The sequence below is a fragment of the Sarcophilus harrisii genome, chromosome 1, assembly GCF_902635505.1.
Source record: "Sarcophilus harrisii chromosome 1, mSarHar1.11, whole genome shotgun sequence".
In the NCBI taxonomy this organism is placed as follows: Eukaryota; Metazoa; Chordata; class Mammalia; order Dasyuromorphia; family Dasyuridae; genus Sarcophilus; species Sarcophilus harrisii.
In genome coordinates, this window is record NC_045426.1 from 450,011,046 (window position 1) to 450,029,292 (window position 18,247).

General features: G+C 31.4%; 1 protein-coding gene across 8 annotated transcripts in view; it reads left to right on the forward strand.

The window, feature by feature from the left end:
* NCOA2 (nuclear receptor coactivator 2) overlaps positions 1-18,247 on the forward strand; it is a 406,774-nt gene that overhangs the window by 224,315 nt on the left and 164,212 nt on the right. For all 8 annotated transcript variants that reach the window (XM_031946275.1, XM_023495974.2, XM_031946278.1 and 5 more), the window contains one exon: positions 6,696-6,752. The gene's annotated coding sequence lies outside the window, so the exon portion shown is untranslated. The remainder of the gene's footprint in view (positions 1-6,695; positions 6,753-18,247) is intronic.

Here is an 18,247-nt window from a genome sequence, read left to right on the forward strand (position 1 = left end):
CTGAGTGAGAGATTGGATTCTCTACAGTAAATAGATGAGCCTTCTCCTTAGTTTATTAAAGCAGTTTTAATTCAGAACTTAACTATTAATATAAAATGAGCATTTATATATACATACATATATGTGTGTATATTAAAAAGAAAAATATTTTCTATGAAGTTGTGTATCTTAATTATTTATCTTTATTAAAAACACCTTTTAAATATATTATGCATTCACTTTAACTTTCTAGGCTTATCAATTTTTGCTTTTTTCTGGATTTTCTTTTATTCCTCTATCTGAAGTTTAAAAAAATACTCTGGTCACCCTTCTCTCCCTCTTTACCTTCTCTTTTGTGTCCCTCCTCCCCTTTCTGTTCCCATGGATCATTTTCCTATAAATATTTAGTGTATTAGAAAAATAAGCATAACCAGGCAAAACCAATTCAAATCCTAGGAGACAACTGTCTTTTATTAAAAGGTTTGAAATAAAGACTCTAGCAAAATATAGGCTGGTAAATATAATAATTTCTTATAAAATTTTCAATATTTTTGAAGTTGAATTTTTCTCACTTTTTTAAATATCTAATTGACATGTATCCTGAAACTTTTATAGATTTTTAAATTACCTTTAAAATATAAAAAAATGTACAAAAATAAAATTAGAAGAAACCATAACAGGACATAGCATAGATGTCAATTATCTTCTACATAGCCCTTGGACTTCCAGGGAAATAAAGAGACTCAGTCTTTCAGAGGTATAGTGGAGAAAAAAATGGACGAAACACATTAATTTGGCAAGTTTTTAAATTGGGTTTAAGTTTTACCACAGTGTAGTTTCTTCATTGTTTTAATTTTCCATTCCCATGAAGATTATTTTTCCACTCAATAGTGGAATAGCATAAAAGGGTGTTTTTTAACCTGAAGAGTTTCTTAATTATGTATAAAAAAAAGGTTTAGAAATGTGTTAGTACTGTCATCCTTTGCTTAAATTCAGTAAATTGTGTAAAATCAGGAAGACAAGAATATGCTTTGTAGTTCTGTATTAACACAATTACAGGGGTTTAGTTGTTATATGATTTGCCTAAGATTTTCCCTCTCTTTTATGCAACAGATGGTATTAATTCTTATCTTCCTATACTATTCTCATAGATTCCAGTAACATCCCTAGATTTATAAAGTGATCATCTCTCTGTTGAGTATTCTTGTCTTTTCATCATCTTTTCAATAAAGCATCTATATCTGCCATGTCCTCATAGATATTAGTTCCAATTTGGAATATCTGGCTTTGATTTTGTTTTAAAACAATATCATTCATATCACCAAAAATATAAAATAATTTTTTAAGTTAGGTGGTGTGTGGTTACTTTTGCATAACTGCTCCTCCCACCTCCACCCTCTCCCCCTTTCTTTTTTTGATGTTTATTACCCAGGAATGAATTGTGGAGTAAGGAAAGGAGAAAAGAAATATTCAGAAACAATAGCTCATATCTATATAATGCTTTAAGCTTTATAGCTTTACATGTACTATCATCTCTTTTGATTCTCAACCCTTTGAGTTAGGTTCTGATATGTTAAACAGGATATGTTAACATATCCCCTCCATTTTACAGCTGAGGTAACCAAGGTTAAGTGGCTTGCCTAAGGTCACACACATTTAATATGTTAAGATTAAAACTAAGATCATCTTGTCTCCTAAGTACAGTGGGTCTATCCATTGGACTATTTTGCTGTTTCTAATAAACAAATTGGATTTTTTTTAGTAATTTAAAAACTAATTTACTGATACCTTATTTTTATGTCACTTAAATTTGTCACTTTAAACTCTCCACATTAGCCTTTCAGAGTGAATTCTCATATGATAAAGATTAATTTTTTTAAGGGGAAAAAAAAGATGAGGAAGAGGAAAAAAAGAAAACAGTTGATCAATACATTGAAAAAGGTCTGATATGATCTGCTTCTCTTCTAATTTTTATATCAAATGGTGTTTAATATTCAATTCATGTTTCCATTTTGAATTGATTGTGGTATTTGACATAAGAAGTAGGTCTGAGTCTAAATCTTACAGAATACTTTTCAATTTTCCTAGAAGTTTTTATTGAACATTGGCTTGTCGAATCTATTGCATCTAATTGCCTCTTGATTACCAAGTCTGTTGCCATTGATCTTAGTTAACCAATATTTGAATGGTGGTGAGATAGGGAAGAGAAAGGAAGAAACATTTTCATATAGTACCTACTTTGTATCAGGGCTTTCCAAACATCTTAGTTTATGGTTTTGATAACTAGTGTTTATAGCATAGTATTCTTCCTTCATTTCTGCCTTTTCATTATTTCCTTATTCATTATAATTTAGATGTGAAATGAATTTTCTTATTTTATTTATATGATTGTTTGGTATAACTTTAAAACTATAATTAACTTTGATAGTATTGTCATCTTGATTATATTGGCATGGCTTAGCCATAATCACTGAATAATTCTTCAGGTATTTGAAGTCTTTATTTCTTTAAGGAACATTTTGTAATTGAACCTATACCAATATTTTACTTGCTTTGGTAGATTAATCTAGAGGTTTTATGCATTTTGTAGTCATTTTGAGTGCTATTTAATTTCTCTTACTGCTTTAGATTTTGTTGTATACTGAAATGGTGTTCTTTTTTATGGGCTTATGTTGCAGTCTGAAATTTTATTAAAGCAATTAATTGTCTTGATAGCCAATGCTAATTCCTTGTCATAAGTGTTTGATACTTTTGTCTTCTTTTTGCCTATCTTTGCATGTATAAATAAAGTTTAAATAAAACTTATACGGTAAATTAATCTATCTTTTCTTTCCCCCCTATATGCTTAGGAGATGACCACTTAAAATTATTAAAAACTGTTTTGATGGCATTTTCAGATTTGTGGAATATTTTATACTAAAAATTACCTGAAAATACTTCTATACATGCATATGCATATGTTTATATGTGTTTATGTTTATATTTTCCTAAGAAAACTGGAATGTTATTATGGAAAAGTAAGATAGTACATAGATTTATAAATTGGTTTTTATTTCCTTCTAATTATCGAATTAAAATTTTTTTTCCTTCATTCATTAAAAAAAACAACCACAAACACTTGGTTAAGTACTAAATCAGAGGTCAGTTAGACATATACCTTCTACTTCCAAACCTCTCTTTTATTAGCTGTGTTACTTGGAGGCCAATTATTTATCCATTTAAAATTTGGTTCTTTATCTCTAAAGTTGGGATATTAGTAATTTCTTTTCTCTAAGTGCAACTGTAAAAAAAAAAAAATGAGTTTTTTTCTGATAGTAGACCTAAATTTGCTTCTTTCCCACTTCTGCTCTTTGGTCCTGATTAAATTTTCTGGGCTTAGGTACAACAGATCTAATTAATACTTCTTTTTTTTTGACCCCCATTCACTCACTTAAAGATAATATATCCTACCTAAGTTTTTATCTCCAAACTTAACATAGCCAGTTCCTTTTAACTAATCCTTATATGATATGGATTCAAAGACCTTTCCTGTCTGATGATCTTTCCTCTGAACTCTTCAATATATTAGACTCTTAAAAATTATGCCCCTCAAATTGAACATGATGATATAGACAAAATTTCTAAAATATTAGACTGTAGCCATATGTGAAGAAAAAAATAAAATAAAGTTTATTGTGGCCCCTTGATAGTTGCTTAATTAATATTTGGTCATAGCTTGGTTTACTTTATTGACAAAATATGATTGAGATAAATCTTTATTGAAAAACACCAGGAAAATAGACCTATACTGACTGACATAATTGTAGGTTCTATCTGAATAATACAGGTCTCCCCCAAGTAAATATAACATCTATACAATTTAGTGTTCATTCTTTCTCTCAGTCTAGTTCCACACCAAAATCTGAACTATAAAAAGGTAGCTACTTCTAGATAATAAAAAGGACTATAATAGCAAGTTTGCAACACTGTACAACAAATTCTTAGGTATAACTTCCAGCTATTCAGAATTTAGTAACTTTAAATAAAATTTAGTTTCTATATGCATTTTAAGATGAATGAGAGGGTTAGGTTGTATTGTGTGAATTTTTTTTTTTTTGAGGAGGAACCTTGTAATTCTCTTATCTTCCCTCTAACCAACTATTAAGTAAGATACATATTATAAATATGCCAAATAAAGTAAAAAAAAAGTTTTCACATTCAAAAATTCACAGTTCAAAAATTTATGTCTCATTCTGCATCTTAAATCTATCACTTATCAAAAATGGGCTGTCATGCTTTGTCATTGGTATTTTGGAAAATATAGTTGGTATTTACTTTGACCAGTGTTCTTAAGTCTTTCACTTATGTTTCTTTACATTGTTGTTATCCCAGAAACAGTTTTTTGTTCTATTCATTTCATTCTATATAAGTTCATATTTGTTTCCCTAAGTTTCTCCAGAAGTGCCTTTTTGGATTTGAGGGTGAGGGATGGGGGACTTTACAATAATTCTTGATAGCATTTACTATTGTTGTTGAATCTAGTTCTATATGTCTCTAAGAATTTTTGTCTATGGGATTTTCTTGTCAAAGATAGTGGAATGGTTTCCCATTTCCGTCTCCAGTATGTCTTCATTTTTTATAGATGAGGAATGGCGGCAACTAAGGGTCTAATGAATTGTCCAAAGTCACCCAATATTCTATTCATTGTACCACCTAGTCATCCCCTTTACATTCTTATGTCATACTTTATCTCTTCCCCATATTATTGATATTTGACTTTCATCCACTATAAATATATCCATTAAAACTATTCTTTCCAGTTAATAATGATTTCATGCCCTCAAACTTTACTATAAGGGGCAGCTGGTTGGTGCAGTGGTCAGGAGGACCTGAGTTCAAATTTGATCTCACGTAATACTTCTTGGCTATGTGATCCTGGGCAAGTCACTTAACCCCAATTGCCTCAGCAAAACAAAACAAACAAAACAAAACTTTACTATATCACCCTAGTATATTCTGTCTACCTATTGTGAGAATTATCACTTTTCAGTAGAAGTCTTTGTTTTTCACAGAAGCCTTCTATTTATATGCCACAATTATCTAAGGCCAATAAAAGAAATTTATATGCACAGTTAGGAAATATGATAAAGGTATGGATCAAGAGATCAAGAAGAAGTCTGACCAGGTTCAGGAGAAGAATTAGGAGGTCTCAAGAAAGCCCAGAATAGAGAGTTCCTCGAAGTTAGAGGGTTGTGTCAGTAGTGCCACCAGATAGTTCACCAAGAAAAGACCATTAAATGTGACCATTTAACATATCATTGTTAACTGGAAAGAACAGTTTTAATGGATATATTTATAGTGGATGAAAGACAATTTAGTTTTGTTACTTTCTTTGTTCCCCACTCCAGTTTGCCTATATATTTTGTATTAACCATGTATTAGGATAGATTTTTACAGACTTCTGGCATATATTCACAAATATTTATTAATAAAGTTTCATTTAATTTAAAACAGATGAAGACGTTTGTTGTTCCTACTAATTCTCATGTTTTTCTTTACAGTTTGATAGTTTAATTATGCACATTGTTATAGTCCTTGAACAAGAAAATTGTCTCTTGAGAATATATGCTTTCTAGTCTATCATAATACATAATTTGCTGATAATGGTGAAAATAAGTGGATCCTATTTTATAAAAGATTATTGGACCACTTCAGTGACATTTGATTAGAAATTTTTTTTAAGTTATTGTGTTAGATTTGCATTTGCATATATTTTGTTTTGTTTTTTCATGAATAAACTTTTTATTTAAATAACAATTTCAATAACATTTCAATAATATTTCAATAACTATTTTTATTTCAATAACAATAATTCTTTTTTTAATTAACTTTTTTATCTCATTCCCCTTCTACTTATTGAATAAAGCCCTGTGGTACTAAATTTGAAATAATTTTTGATCATATTTAGGACATTCAGCAAATAAATACCATAATGATGTTCTGGAAGAATTAAATTTTTAAAGGAACCCATTAAAATCTGGGGAGTGTAACTAATGATACAAATATTTAATATTAGAAGGCTTCGATCTTGTTGGATTATTCTCCTATGTAAGTAGAAGTCTTGTAGCCTAAGGATACGAAAAAAAAAGTATAACTGATGAAAAACTTCATTCTAATATCTTTGGAGGTATAAGTAAGGTTTTAAGTTTGTAAATATTGTAAGAACAAGGTCACCTCAAAGCTATTTATGAGGTAAGCTCACAGAAAAACCCCATCTCTCTTTATCTACTTCTCAGAATTGTTATGAAGTACATAAGAAATAATGCATGTCAGACACTTTGCAATCCTTAAAATTATGTAAATATCAGGTATTTTGCTTTTTTGATGTATTTATATATATAAATGTATAATCACATTTTGTTCCATATGATCAAATTAGATTTGACCATTTTGGTTAAAATTACTTTCTACCCATCCTAAAAAGACATAAATATCAACATTAATTTAAAAATTTTGTACAGAAAAACTATTCATCAAGTTTTAGTATGGTTTCTGTTTTCTTATGTAAATAGAAATGGTTCAGAGTCTCTGCTCTTGATTTATATTAAAACAGTATGAGGAGGAGGGTTAAGTGCAATTTGTGTATGTGTGTATATGTACGCATATATATGTCACATCTATAGAGGAATTCAACCTGATTTGACAGATTTTTAGAAACTTTCTTCTTTGTTTTACAGCTTTTTCTTGCACCTTGCAACAGATTTACGGATCTTTTACACAGTGTACTGAATCAGGTAAGTTAAAGAAAATATGTTACAATATCCAATTTTGAATAAAGTCATATATTTGTCACTTTTTCATAAAATGCTATTTTTGGATAAAATAAAATTTGAAAATATCAAATGCTGTTCTTAAAGGTTGTGAGTGTTAGTCTTCCCTTTCCTGTATTTTTACAACAGCTTAATTTTAGAGTAGAAGATTGCTACACAATTCTAACTATTTTGAAGACATGTGGAGAACAAACTGAAAGACTATGAGTTAAATACCAAATATCATTTAACATAATTTTAAAGCAGACTACATGTGTTGGACTTATATTTGGACATATTGTGCCATTGATTATTATATGATTTGCTACTAATATTTATTTTTTAAAATCTGTCAGATTGTATAAATCTTTATAGAAATCACGTTTGAGAAAAATTGTCAAAAAAAATTTAAGTATGTAAACAAGGATGGAAAAATTACTTATTCCACTAGATTTTGAATCATAATACTTGTATTTGATTCCAGGTTTTGCTATTTCCTATCTTTATGATTCTCAATAAGCTTTATCCTTTTCGGTACTTCAATTTTTTCTTCTATAAAATGATGGAGTCAAACTAAATGGTATTTTAAAATTCTTTGCAACTAAAAACGTATGATCTGATGAAATGTGTGTTCAAAAAAGTTTTAGGGAATTTTTTGTGGTGGGGCTCATGGTACAGGAGAAGGTGAGAGGAAAAAGGTAGCAAATCTTTGGGGAGGGGGGTAAATTAGAAAGAAGAACTTATCAAGATTAAATCCTAAAATTATAAAGTAAGGGGGAAAAAGAAAATAAATTAATACTAAATAATGTCAAATAGCTTTTGTTAGTGCTATAGGTAGGCTCTTAGAACATAAACTGACACTGGGCTTATTGACTAATAGAATAGTTTTGATATTAAGCCAAAGAAGTAGATTTGAGCTCCAGGCAGAAAAGGAGCATGCTCCTTAAGAACAACAACAAAAAAATATTGTAGTGAGAAAGCCAAGTTGTAAGCTCCAATTCTGCTACTAATCAGCTTTATGACTTTGTGCAAATTAATTTTTTTAACCATCAGTTTCCTCATCTGTCAAGGAGGAGGAGGCTTTACTAAATTGTTAAGATTCCTTTCTGTTATTCTGACAATTAGTCAGGCTTTGGGTTGAGGAGTTTAAGGAGGAAGAAATGGCAGGAAAGAAAACTAATATTTTGGTCTTTAATAATCTATCTTTAGAAACTACATCTTTAACTCACTTAGTTTTCCTTATGTTTGTACCCTAAGATTCCCTGGAATTTTTAGTCAAGATAGTTGTATACTTTTGACTGTGTGTTCTAGACAAGACGAAAGGCCATGAATAATCTGAATCTTGGAAAGAAAGATTCCCTTCTCAGAAAAATAGATTATCTATCCAGAGAAAAGGTAGAAGGAATCTTGCTGAAAAAAATTTTTTTTCTTCTTTTTTTGGGGGGGAAGAGGAAAGACTATCTTTGTAATATCATTTTTGTAATTCTTGAGTAGAATAATGACTATAAGAATGCTTTACAATTTCTCAATATTTGTTGGATTCTGTTCTGCTTCTTAATTTTGAGAAGAGAGTCTTGAGTTAAATTGCAATGGAAGAACTTTTTTTGATGTTTGTATTCTGAAAATAATTCCATATGAATTATATTTGTAGTGTTTTTGTATATTAAATATTATTGTATTTAGTAGCCAGTTTGACTAAGAAACATTGTTTTTAGGGAATAAAACTAATTTAATAGTTGTCTAAGGAAAAAAAATTGTTATTAGAAAGGTAAATCAGCTAGAGCGCACTCCAAAGCCAAATGTTCATGACATCTGGATTATTTGCTATTTTCAGTTTTTTCCATTAGTTTAGGGAGTAGAAAATGAACAGATGTATGTATCACATTGAGTGGTTAAATTTTTGAATCTCTGAAATAGAAGGAGCATACATATATTAAAAGAAGCTTGTACATATATTTTTAAAGTTATAGACACTCAAGAGTTGGAAAGGATATCTTATGTTGTATAGTTCAATCTGTGCTGTAACAAATTTCCCTTTTAGGATAAATCTCTCCAGTTTCCTTCAACTAGCCCAGGACCAATATAAATTTTTTTCTTATTAACATCCTTTAAAAAATGTGTTACCTAGAATTGAACATAGTTTTCCAGATGTGGGTAAAATACAGAAGGACTGTCATTGCTTATTCTTGAAAACTATGTTCTCTTATTGTGGCCTAAGATGACATTAACTTTCTTGATTGTTATATTAATCTTTTTTTCACATGAACTATTATTTATCCATATCCCCCATGGACTTAAGATTTTTTTAATGAAAGAGTAAGAATTTCATATTTATCTTTATTAAATTCTCTTATATTCTGTTTAGCCTAACAGTTTAGCCCATTAAGACCATTCTGAATACTGATTCAAAATTTTACTTTATTAGTTAGTCTTTTCAGTTTACTATGTTAGAAAGTTTTAGAAATGTATCTTTATGCAAGTCATTAATAAAGGTGTTAAATAGCATAAAGCCAAAAACAGAACCCAAGTATCTCACTAACCATTCCTTCCAAGTTGTCTTTAAATTGTCAGTGGTTCCTCTTGAGTCTGGCTTTTGAACCAGTTCCAAATCTATCTTAATTGTACCATCATCTAGTCAAAATTTCCCTTTTCTACAAGATAAACTTGTGGATAGATGGATGGATGGACCGTCATCTAGTCAAAATTTTTCTTATCTTTTCCACAAGATAATCTTGTGGATAGATGGATGAATAGAGAGATAGATTAATCTTTCTAAAATCTATATTAACTTGTATTAATAGCATTCTTCTAAAAGAAATAAAATTGGGCTGCTATTCCTAAGAAAGTCATTACTATTTCTTTATGATCCTCTTTCTTTTTCAAATTTTTTGTGAACCATCTCTATGTTATAAATATCCAGCAACATAATTTATATTTAATATAATGTATTAATCAGGAATTGAAGTCAAGTTCTAGATATAAAATAAATGCATAAAGTACATATTTAATATTTATAAAACTGGTGGAAATTAGGGGATTAACCATTACAAATATTCAATTACTTCAAATTCACAAAATATTTCTTTTCCACATAACTACTCGTATTTTGTTATAATTCCAAAGGGAACATGTTATCTTCTGAGGAAAAGCCTGAAATGTGTCCATTTTTTTCTTGTTGATTAAATCAAAATATATGGTAAAAATAAGACTCACTATTAATTTTTCCAATAAGTTTTTTCAACAAGCTATTTTGTGTCTCCTTGAACCCTAATGGAAGATATTTCTGCTGCCTGTCATTAGATGCAAAATATTTTCTACCTAATTCACTATCCATTTTTATACTGGGAAAAAGTAGTTTTCTTGCCTCATTACCAAAGGGGGTTGTGAGTAAAAAGTAGTTGAGTACTTTTACCTTATGCCTTTATGAATCATGTTCTGAAGAGAGGCAAAGTCTTCTTTTCTTGGTTTTAGTGACTGCTATTTGTTTAAGAATTCTTTGCTTAATGGATCATAAGCTCTTTAATGACGGAAAGTTTTTCAAATTGCTTCTTTAAAAAAATCCTTAGTCGTCTAGCTTATTGCAGATTCTTACCAATTTTTTCCTGTACCGGACTATATTTGGTTCTGTTGGTCCTAGCCTAGAGTTGTGATTATAGCGTTTCTCTCTTTTTTTAATTGTTTTTAATTAAACTTTTTTATTTTCAAAACATATGCATAGATAATTTCCAACATTCATTCTTGCAAAAAAACCTTGTGTTCCAAAAAATTTTTCCCTTCCTTAGATGGCCAGTAATCTAATATGTTTAACATGTGCAATTCTTCTGTACATATTTCTATAATTATCACGCTGCATAAGAAAAATTAAATCAGAAAGGAAAAAAAATAAGAAAGAAAATAAAATGCAAGCAAACAAAATTTTTTTTAAAAATGAAAATACTGTGTTATGATCCGCAGTCAGTTCCCACAGCTCTCTCTCTCTGGGTGCAGATGACTCTTTTCATCACAAGACCATTGGAACTGACTTGAATTACCTTAACAGTTGAAAAGAGCTACATCTACAGGATTGATCATCATATAATCTTGTTACTGTGTACAATGATCTCCTGGTCTTACCCACTTAGCATCAGTTCATGTAGGTCTCTCCAGGACTCTCTGAAATCATTCTGCTGATCATTTCTTATAGAACAATAATATTCCATAACATTCATATACTATATAATTTATTCAGTCATTCTGCAACTGATGGATATCCACTCAGCTTTCAGTTCCTTGCCACTGCAGAAAGAGCAGCTACAAACATTTTTAATGTACACATGAATCCTTTTCCCACTTTTATGATTTCTTTGGCATACAGACCCAGTAGAGACACTGCTGAATCAAAGGGTATGTGTAGGAACTTTGGGCATAGTTCCAAAATTTCCTCCCGAATGGTTGAATTAGTTCACAGTACCTCCAATAATATATTAGTATCCTAGTTTTTCTATATTCCTTCAACATTCATTGTTATTTTTTCCGTTCATCTTAACCAATATGAGAGATGATTTCAGGGTTTCTTTCCCAGCTTTTTGATAATTGAGATTAAAGCTTGACTGACTTACAAGTTTTTAATATAAATTTGTGTCATGGATAATTGATCTCTGTGATTTGGAGAAAGCCATTTCATTTCCTTGAGCATTCCCTTACCAAGTAAATTCAGGGGTTGGGAGAAGAGAGTTGAAATAGATGACTTCTGAAAAACACTCCACTTACCAATTGATGATCCTATGTTTTCTTTGAAATATAACAACGATTTTAATGTTAATAGAAAGAAATATAAATCCTCAGAATTAACTTTTGTCCCACAATTTGGACTTTAATAGTTGTATCTTTGGTTTGCTAAATGAATTATTTTCTTAGAAAGGACAAGTTTTATAAAATCCTTTATCATAAAAATATTTAAAATCCTTGCTGCTGAGATAAGATCTACTTTATATTTCTTTTGGACAATTTTTTTCCCCTCTTGTTTGAAGTAGTAGAATATTTAAACAGTATAGATTTGGAGGCAATTGGACTGTAGCTTTTCTTGTTTATATTGTTGAATATATTAAGACTTACTCTGATTTGAATATTTAGAAGAACTAATTGAAATTATCCTATAACTTTTAAAAAAGAGTATATGTGTATCTGATATTTTTTGTTGCAATTGATAAAATTATCAGTCTGTTTTTATGTATAATACAAAGTTTTATTTATATTTTTCATCATATATTATTGTTAATAATTTATATACCCAGTATCTTTTTAACCATAGGAGATTAGGGTCTTTAATATTGAAAAAGATAGTATCTCATGAAGGAAAAGGTTTCTCTAGTTTTAAAAATAAATAATATTTAATAAACTAACATGGGAATTCTGAGCCAGGAGTAGTGACAGGAGAGTTTGTAACTTTGTCATCCCATAACTTTGTTACTTAGATATAAGTAGACTAGATTTATTTAGCAAATCTTACCATTCTTTTTAATCCATTGCAGTGTTAGTATTTCTTTTCCACTTTTACATGAAAAGTACTTAAAGCAAGCCACCGTGAAATATTTGGATGAATAGTCAAAAGTACAACTGTAAGTTAGAATCTTGATTTAACAGTGTCTACACTGTTATTTATTGGGTTGTTTTATTCTTTGTATTTAAAAGAGTTTAAAAGTTGAGCCTTACGTATTTTACATGCTTTTTCAATGCAGGACAAGAGAGGAACTTCTTGTGAATTCCCATTCTCAGATTCAGTTTTGGCTATTTTTAATTGAACCAAAACGTTTGTGAACACATAACTGTGAACAAGGGCTAGTGCCTTAATCATTTAGTGCTCCAGGGAAACTCAAGATAGGATACTAGACTGGATTTTAAGAAAAGTGTATATCTTGTTGCATTTTTCATTTTCCTGATTGTATCAGTGTCCCAGCCAGGTCATTAGTGTTCTGTAACTCTATCCATCAGTTGCAGAATGATTGAATAAGTTATATAGTAGATGAATGGAATATTATTCTATAATTTTCCTGATCCCAGAGATGGATTATTTGGCTATTATGTAATGTATCTTCTCATTATCATTGATTTTTTTGTCTATATGGTACTTATATTTTCAAATATAGGACTTAAACTTTTTTGTTTATAAAGTAGCTTGGATGGATACATTTTAGAAATATTTTTTCCCAGTTAGTACACATTTCTTCACCTTGAGGAATTGAGGCTTTTTTAAAGTGAGGAAAAATGATGACTTCATGTTTTTTTTTTTTCAAAATGAGATTGGCTTTCAATTATAATAGATAGACTGTGTGATGCACTGAATAATAAAATGAATAATGAGTTTGCTAGTGTAACTTCTCTGGATTTAGTTTTCTTGTTATGGAATGTGAAGATTCTTAGAAGAGGGATTATATTTGCTATACTTTTCCCCAAAGATTAGTACTAGAAAAAATTGATGTATTTTACAAGGAAGTACATTTTAGAGAATTAACCAAAAGTGGAGTAGGCTACTTAAGGAAGCAGGTCTCTTCCTTTTAGATCATTAAACATAGGTGATTATCTATGCATTCCCCTCTAACATTTCATGATCCTAATGAAGAAGAAAAAAAGATACACATAAATGTTGAGATCTCGACTGATAGAAAATTTTTCCACCCTAAAAATTCTTCATACCAATTAAATCACAGTTCTAGACTAAAAAAGCCAAAACGGAATGGTAACAGAAAAGTACAAGCAACCCTGCCCTCAAGGAACTTGCCTGTATTAGTGGAATATGACATATATCTGAATATTTTACAGTTCTGATATTTCTCTACCATTTATGCAGATTTCCAACTCCTTATTAACTCAGTGGATGGTACTAAAGTTGTTATAAGACCATTAATGATGCACTTATCAATTTGAACCTTCAATAAACTTGGTTCTTGGATCTCTGATATACAGTTCATCATCGAACTCAAAACTTTTCCAGCTCTTTTAACTTTTAACTTTTAGTCTTTTAACTTTCCATAGCCTTCAGTAACTCAGTGTTGCTACTACCATTGACACCATGATGGGGTGTCAGAATAGTACTTTATTTCTCATCACCTCCTTCCCTCTGGTCTTCTCAGTTAAAGTTTTTCTCTTTTTTCTACGTTAAAACTTTGATGCTACTTCTTTCATGACCTTTCTCCTGAAACTTGTACTCAAAAGTTCATTCCCTTTTTCTAATTTTTTTTTCATTATGATGTTTTGAAAGGGCCTCTCTGTTGGATCTGTTGCCATCTTGGTTGTATTATTCAGACAGCAATATTTACTATGTGCTAGACAAGTTCTGGAAGATAGAAAAAAAGGTAAATAAAACCTTTGTCTTCTAAGAGAGAGCTCACATTTTAATGGGAGAGATAGAATGAAAATAAATTGGCATATAAATATTACATGAGGATAATAGCTAGCTTTCATATTTCACTTTGAGATTTTCAAAATTCTTTATATATGTTTTCTCATTTGATGCCTAGTAGTTGAAAACCAAGCTTAGAATGCAAGGCCAGTACTTGTGGGACCAGAAAAGGTTTCCTGAGGAATATATCTTAAGCATTTTTATACATTTCCTTTCCCCATTACTAGATTGAAAACTGGAAGATCAAGGTCTGTTGACATTGATCTTTATTTCTCTAAGTACACATTTTTACAACATGAACATTTCAAATACTTAAACGCTTATTTAGTTGATTCATCTTAACATTAATATTGTGGTCCAATTACATGCTTTCCTCACCAGAAATGATTAGTGATGTATCTGTGAAGAATTGTGTTTTTATTCATTTTTGTTATTGATATTTGGAATTCTTTTCAAACATGGATTTTTCATTTGTGGATGTGAGTAACATTAACAGATAGAAATTCACATAAAAACAAACAACTTTACAAATTATGACTGGCAAATGTTCGGCATTTTTTCTTTTTTTTCCCCCCCATTTTTTTTTATTTAAAGAAAGAGAGCTAGAAAAAAGAAAAATAGAAAAGGAATACAAAACAAAATGAAACAAAAAGATAACATTGTTAAATGCTCAGCAGAACATCAGCAAGAATTCAAAATATGTAACAACAAATACCAATTCAAGAAAGTATATCTATAAGTAGAAGAAATTGTTCATGAATGCTCATTTTTTTCTTTACTTCCTTGTAATTTGTTCTTTTGTTCTCTTCTGTATACCTTTTTTACTTTATTTCCACCCCCCCCCTTTTATCCCTACCCCTAACCCCAACCCCATGCAGGCTGTAGGTAAGAAAGGATATATTTATATATACATATGTAGACTGACTCTGACTCTCACTCTCTCTCTCTCTCTCTCTCTCTCTCTCTCTCTCTCTCTCTTTCTCTCTCTCTCCCCCCCCCCTCTCTCCCTCCCTCCTTCCCTCTCTCCCATCCCTGCAGACTCTTTGCTTTAACTCTGCTCCTAACTCGCCTTGCTATTATTTAATCTTTCCCCAACCATGGATCTGTCCCTTGTCTTCTTCCCATTCCCTTTGTTTCCCTATCCACCCATTATTCCTTCCTTATTTCTTTTATAGATTTTGGACAGTGCTATACACTTCATAGTATATATGTAGTGTTGCCTGTTTAACCCATTCCTGATGTAAGTAGGTTTTCAGAATTATGAACCCTCCCTCCCCCTTCAATACCTCTGTGTTCTTCCTTTGTATCTCATTTGTGTACCATAATTACTATTTTTACCTTAACTCTGCACCAGTCTTTCTTTTGAACTTCCCTCTTGTTGATGTCAATCTTAAACATAATGTTATACATTTCCCATGTAAATAAAAATATATATTTTGTACATGATGAGTTCCTTGAAATTGATCTTTGATATTGGCTCTTGTATGTTAAATTAAGTTCAAGGTTTGTTGATGGACATTCAGTAAACTTGAAGATTTTCTATTTTATTCTCATTCACTATTATAGATAATTTTGCTGGATATGATATTTTTGGTTACAGGCCTAGTTATTTTGATTGTCAGTAGATATGATTCCAAAACTGGTGGTCTTTTATTATGACTGCTGATAAATTCTGTACATTTCTAACTGTAGCTCCAGAATATTTGAATTGGCTTTTTCTTATTTGTTACAAAATTTTCTCTTTGACCTGGGGGTTTTGAAAATTTGGCAATAATATTCCTATGTGTTTTCCACAAAGGATCTCATTGAGAATCGATACATTTTTTCTATTTCTACTTTCCCCTCTTATTATATTACTCCAGGACAATTTTCTTGGATTATTTCTTGCAATATTGTGTCAAAGTCCTTTTTGTTGTCACAATTTTCAGGTAGTTCAATTATTCTTATAAACTCTTTTTGATCTGTTCTCCGGATCTGTTGTTTTTCTTAGATGTTTCACATTCTGGTCTATTTTTTCAATCATTATAATCTGTTTTGTTATTTCTTGGTCTCTCATAGTTCTACTGGCTTCCCTTTGCCCAATTCTAATTTTCAAAAAGTTATTTTTGTCTTTGAGACACTCTATATCTATCTCCTTTTCTAGTTGGTTAGCTTTTTTTTCATAATCTTATTTGTCTTGTCTGGTCTTTATTTATTAGTTTTTCTTCTATGTCTCTCATTCAATTTTTAAATTCTTTTTTGAGTTCTATAAATTCTCTTTGGGCAGAGAGCCATTTCATGGTACTCTTTGTGGTAGAAGTTTGGTGTTTTTTTTGTTGTTGTTTTTTTTTTACCTCAGTGTCCTCCTTTAAAAATGAACCCTGGTCTTTCTTGTTCCCATAGTAGAGTTCTTTTCTTCTTTGCTGGTTCAATTTTTTTTTTTTTGGAGAGGGATTAGTGTAAGCACCTCTAATCCTGGGATAGGGGTGGGGGCATAGTGCCTCTGCAAATTCAGCTCTCCCCTCTGACTAGGAACCCCAAACCAAGAACTCCCCCCTCCAGCAAGTGCCTGCAGCCAGCATCATCCCCGCCCGGCTGCTCACTAGGCATACTGGTTCCTTCTAGCCCAGTGCTGTATCTCTGTAGCACAGCTGGACCTAATGTTCCTCATCAGCAGAGGTTCCTTCAGTCTTTCCAGACGCAGACCCCTCTCCACAAATGGTCCTGGAGGTGAAAGTTTCTGCGGTTCCTGCTGTGGCTCCAATAAAACACAACTAGTTCCAGGGCCCCCCATTTGGTGTTTCTGCTGGGCTAATCCAGAGGTATTTGCACTTCATTTGGGTTAACCCCTGGTCCCAGGTCTTTCTTTGGATCTGCTGGGATTGTATATGGAGGAACCCTGTTCTGCCCCAAGTCTTCTTGATTTTTTAAGAAAAATGTCTTCTTGATTTGTTTGCCCTGAGATACAAATTTGTTTTATTTGTGGGGAAATCGGAAGAGCTTGAAATTCACCAATCTACTCCACCGCCTTTCCAGATTCCTTCCCTAATTGTTCTGCATTTTTTTAATATGCTTATTTTGTCAGTTATTGTTTACCTATTAGCTGTTCATGTAAGAATATCTTTAAGTAGAGAAGTTTATGATTTGGAAGTATACACATTTTTCTTTGAGCCTGCATGCATGTGAGAGTATGGGTATGTGAGAGGGGGTCACATATACTAAATTTTGATCATCTTAGCCTCAGCAAAGTACACATATGACTGAAACAGCAAGAAATTTCATATTGATGCCATTACTACTTCATTTGTCTAACTTATAATGATTGGCATGTGATAGCTATAATGTCAAGGCTAGCTCTCTGGAAGGCTTCAGGATCAGTCAAAGTCCTTGGTCCGAGGCAGGCAAGCTGCCACATGGCTTGTCAAAGATGAAACCTGGTCTCTGGAGTCTGGAACCTGAAGTCTTCCCTGCTGAGCAAGCTGTGGCAGAAAGACTCTGACTCTCTCCTTCAGCCCTCCAATCCTTCCCTATTATTAACTCACCACAACACATTCAGCAGGCACCAATCCTAAGGAGAGCCATCACATCACCATATCATCTAAGTATATGTTTATGGAACCATTATCTCACATGGAGTAGATAATTAGCCTCAAGTACTTTGCTGTCTTAGATTCAAGTACACTTTTCAGAGTTCCAGCCCCCTGCAATGATTCCAGCCCTCTACATCCATAGACATTTTCCACTTTGTAATAAATACCTAGACACGGCAGGATGAAGTTTGATTAATAATATTACTTTATTTCTTTACTTCCAGGAGACAGATTTCTCCCAGTATGATGTCCATTGTTAGTTACAAACTCAGTGTCACTACAGGGAAAATAGGGAGGTACTGCGAACTTCAAGGCCTGGGTCCAGTTAAGCTTATTGTTATTTTATCTTGTTTTTCATATTAAGTAATCTTAGTGTACTAGATTATATTTTTGTATGGATCATGGGAGTTCATAGGCAGGGAGGTTTTGTGTTAGCTTCTTATTGGATTGACTTCTTATTGATTTTTGGAGAAAAAGTGAGCAGTATGTAATATTTAACAATTGCTAAATGTAAATTAAACATACGGTGTGAA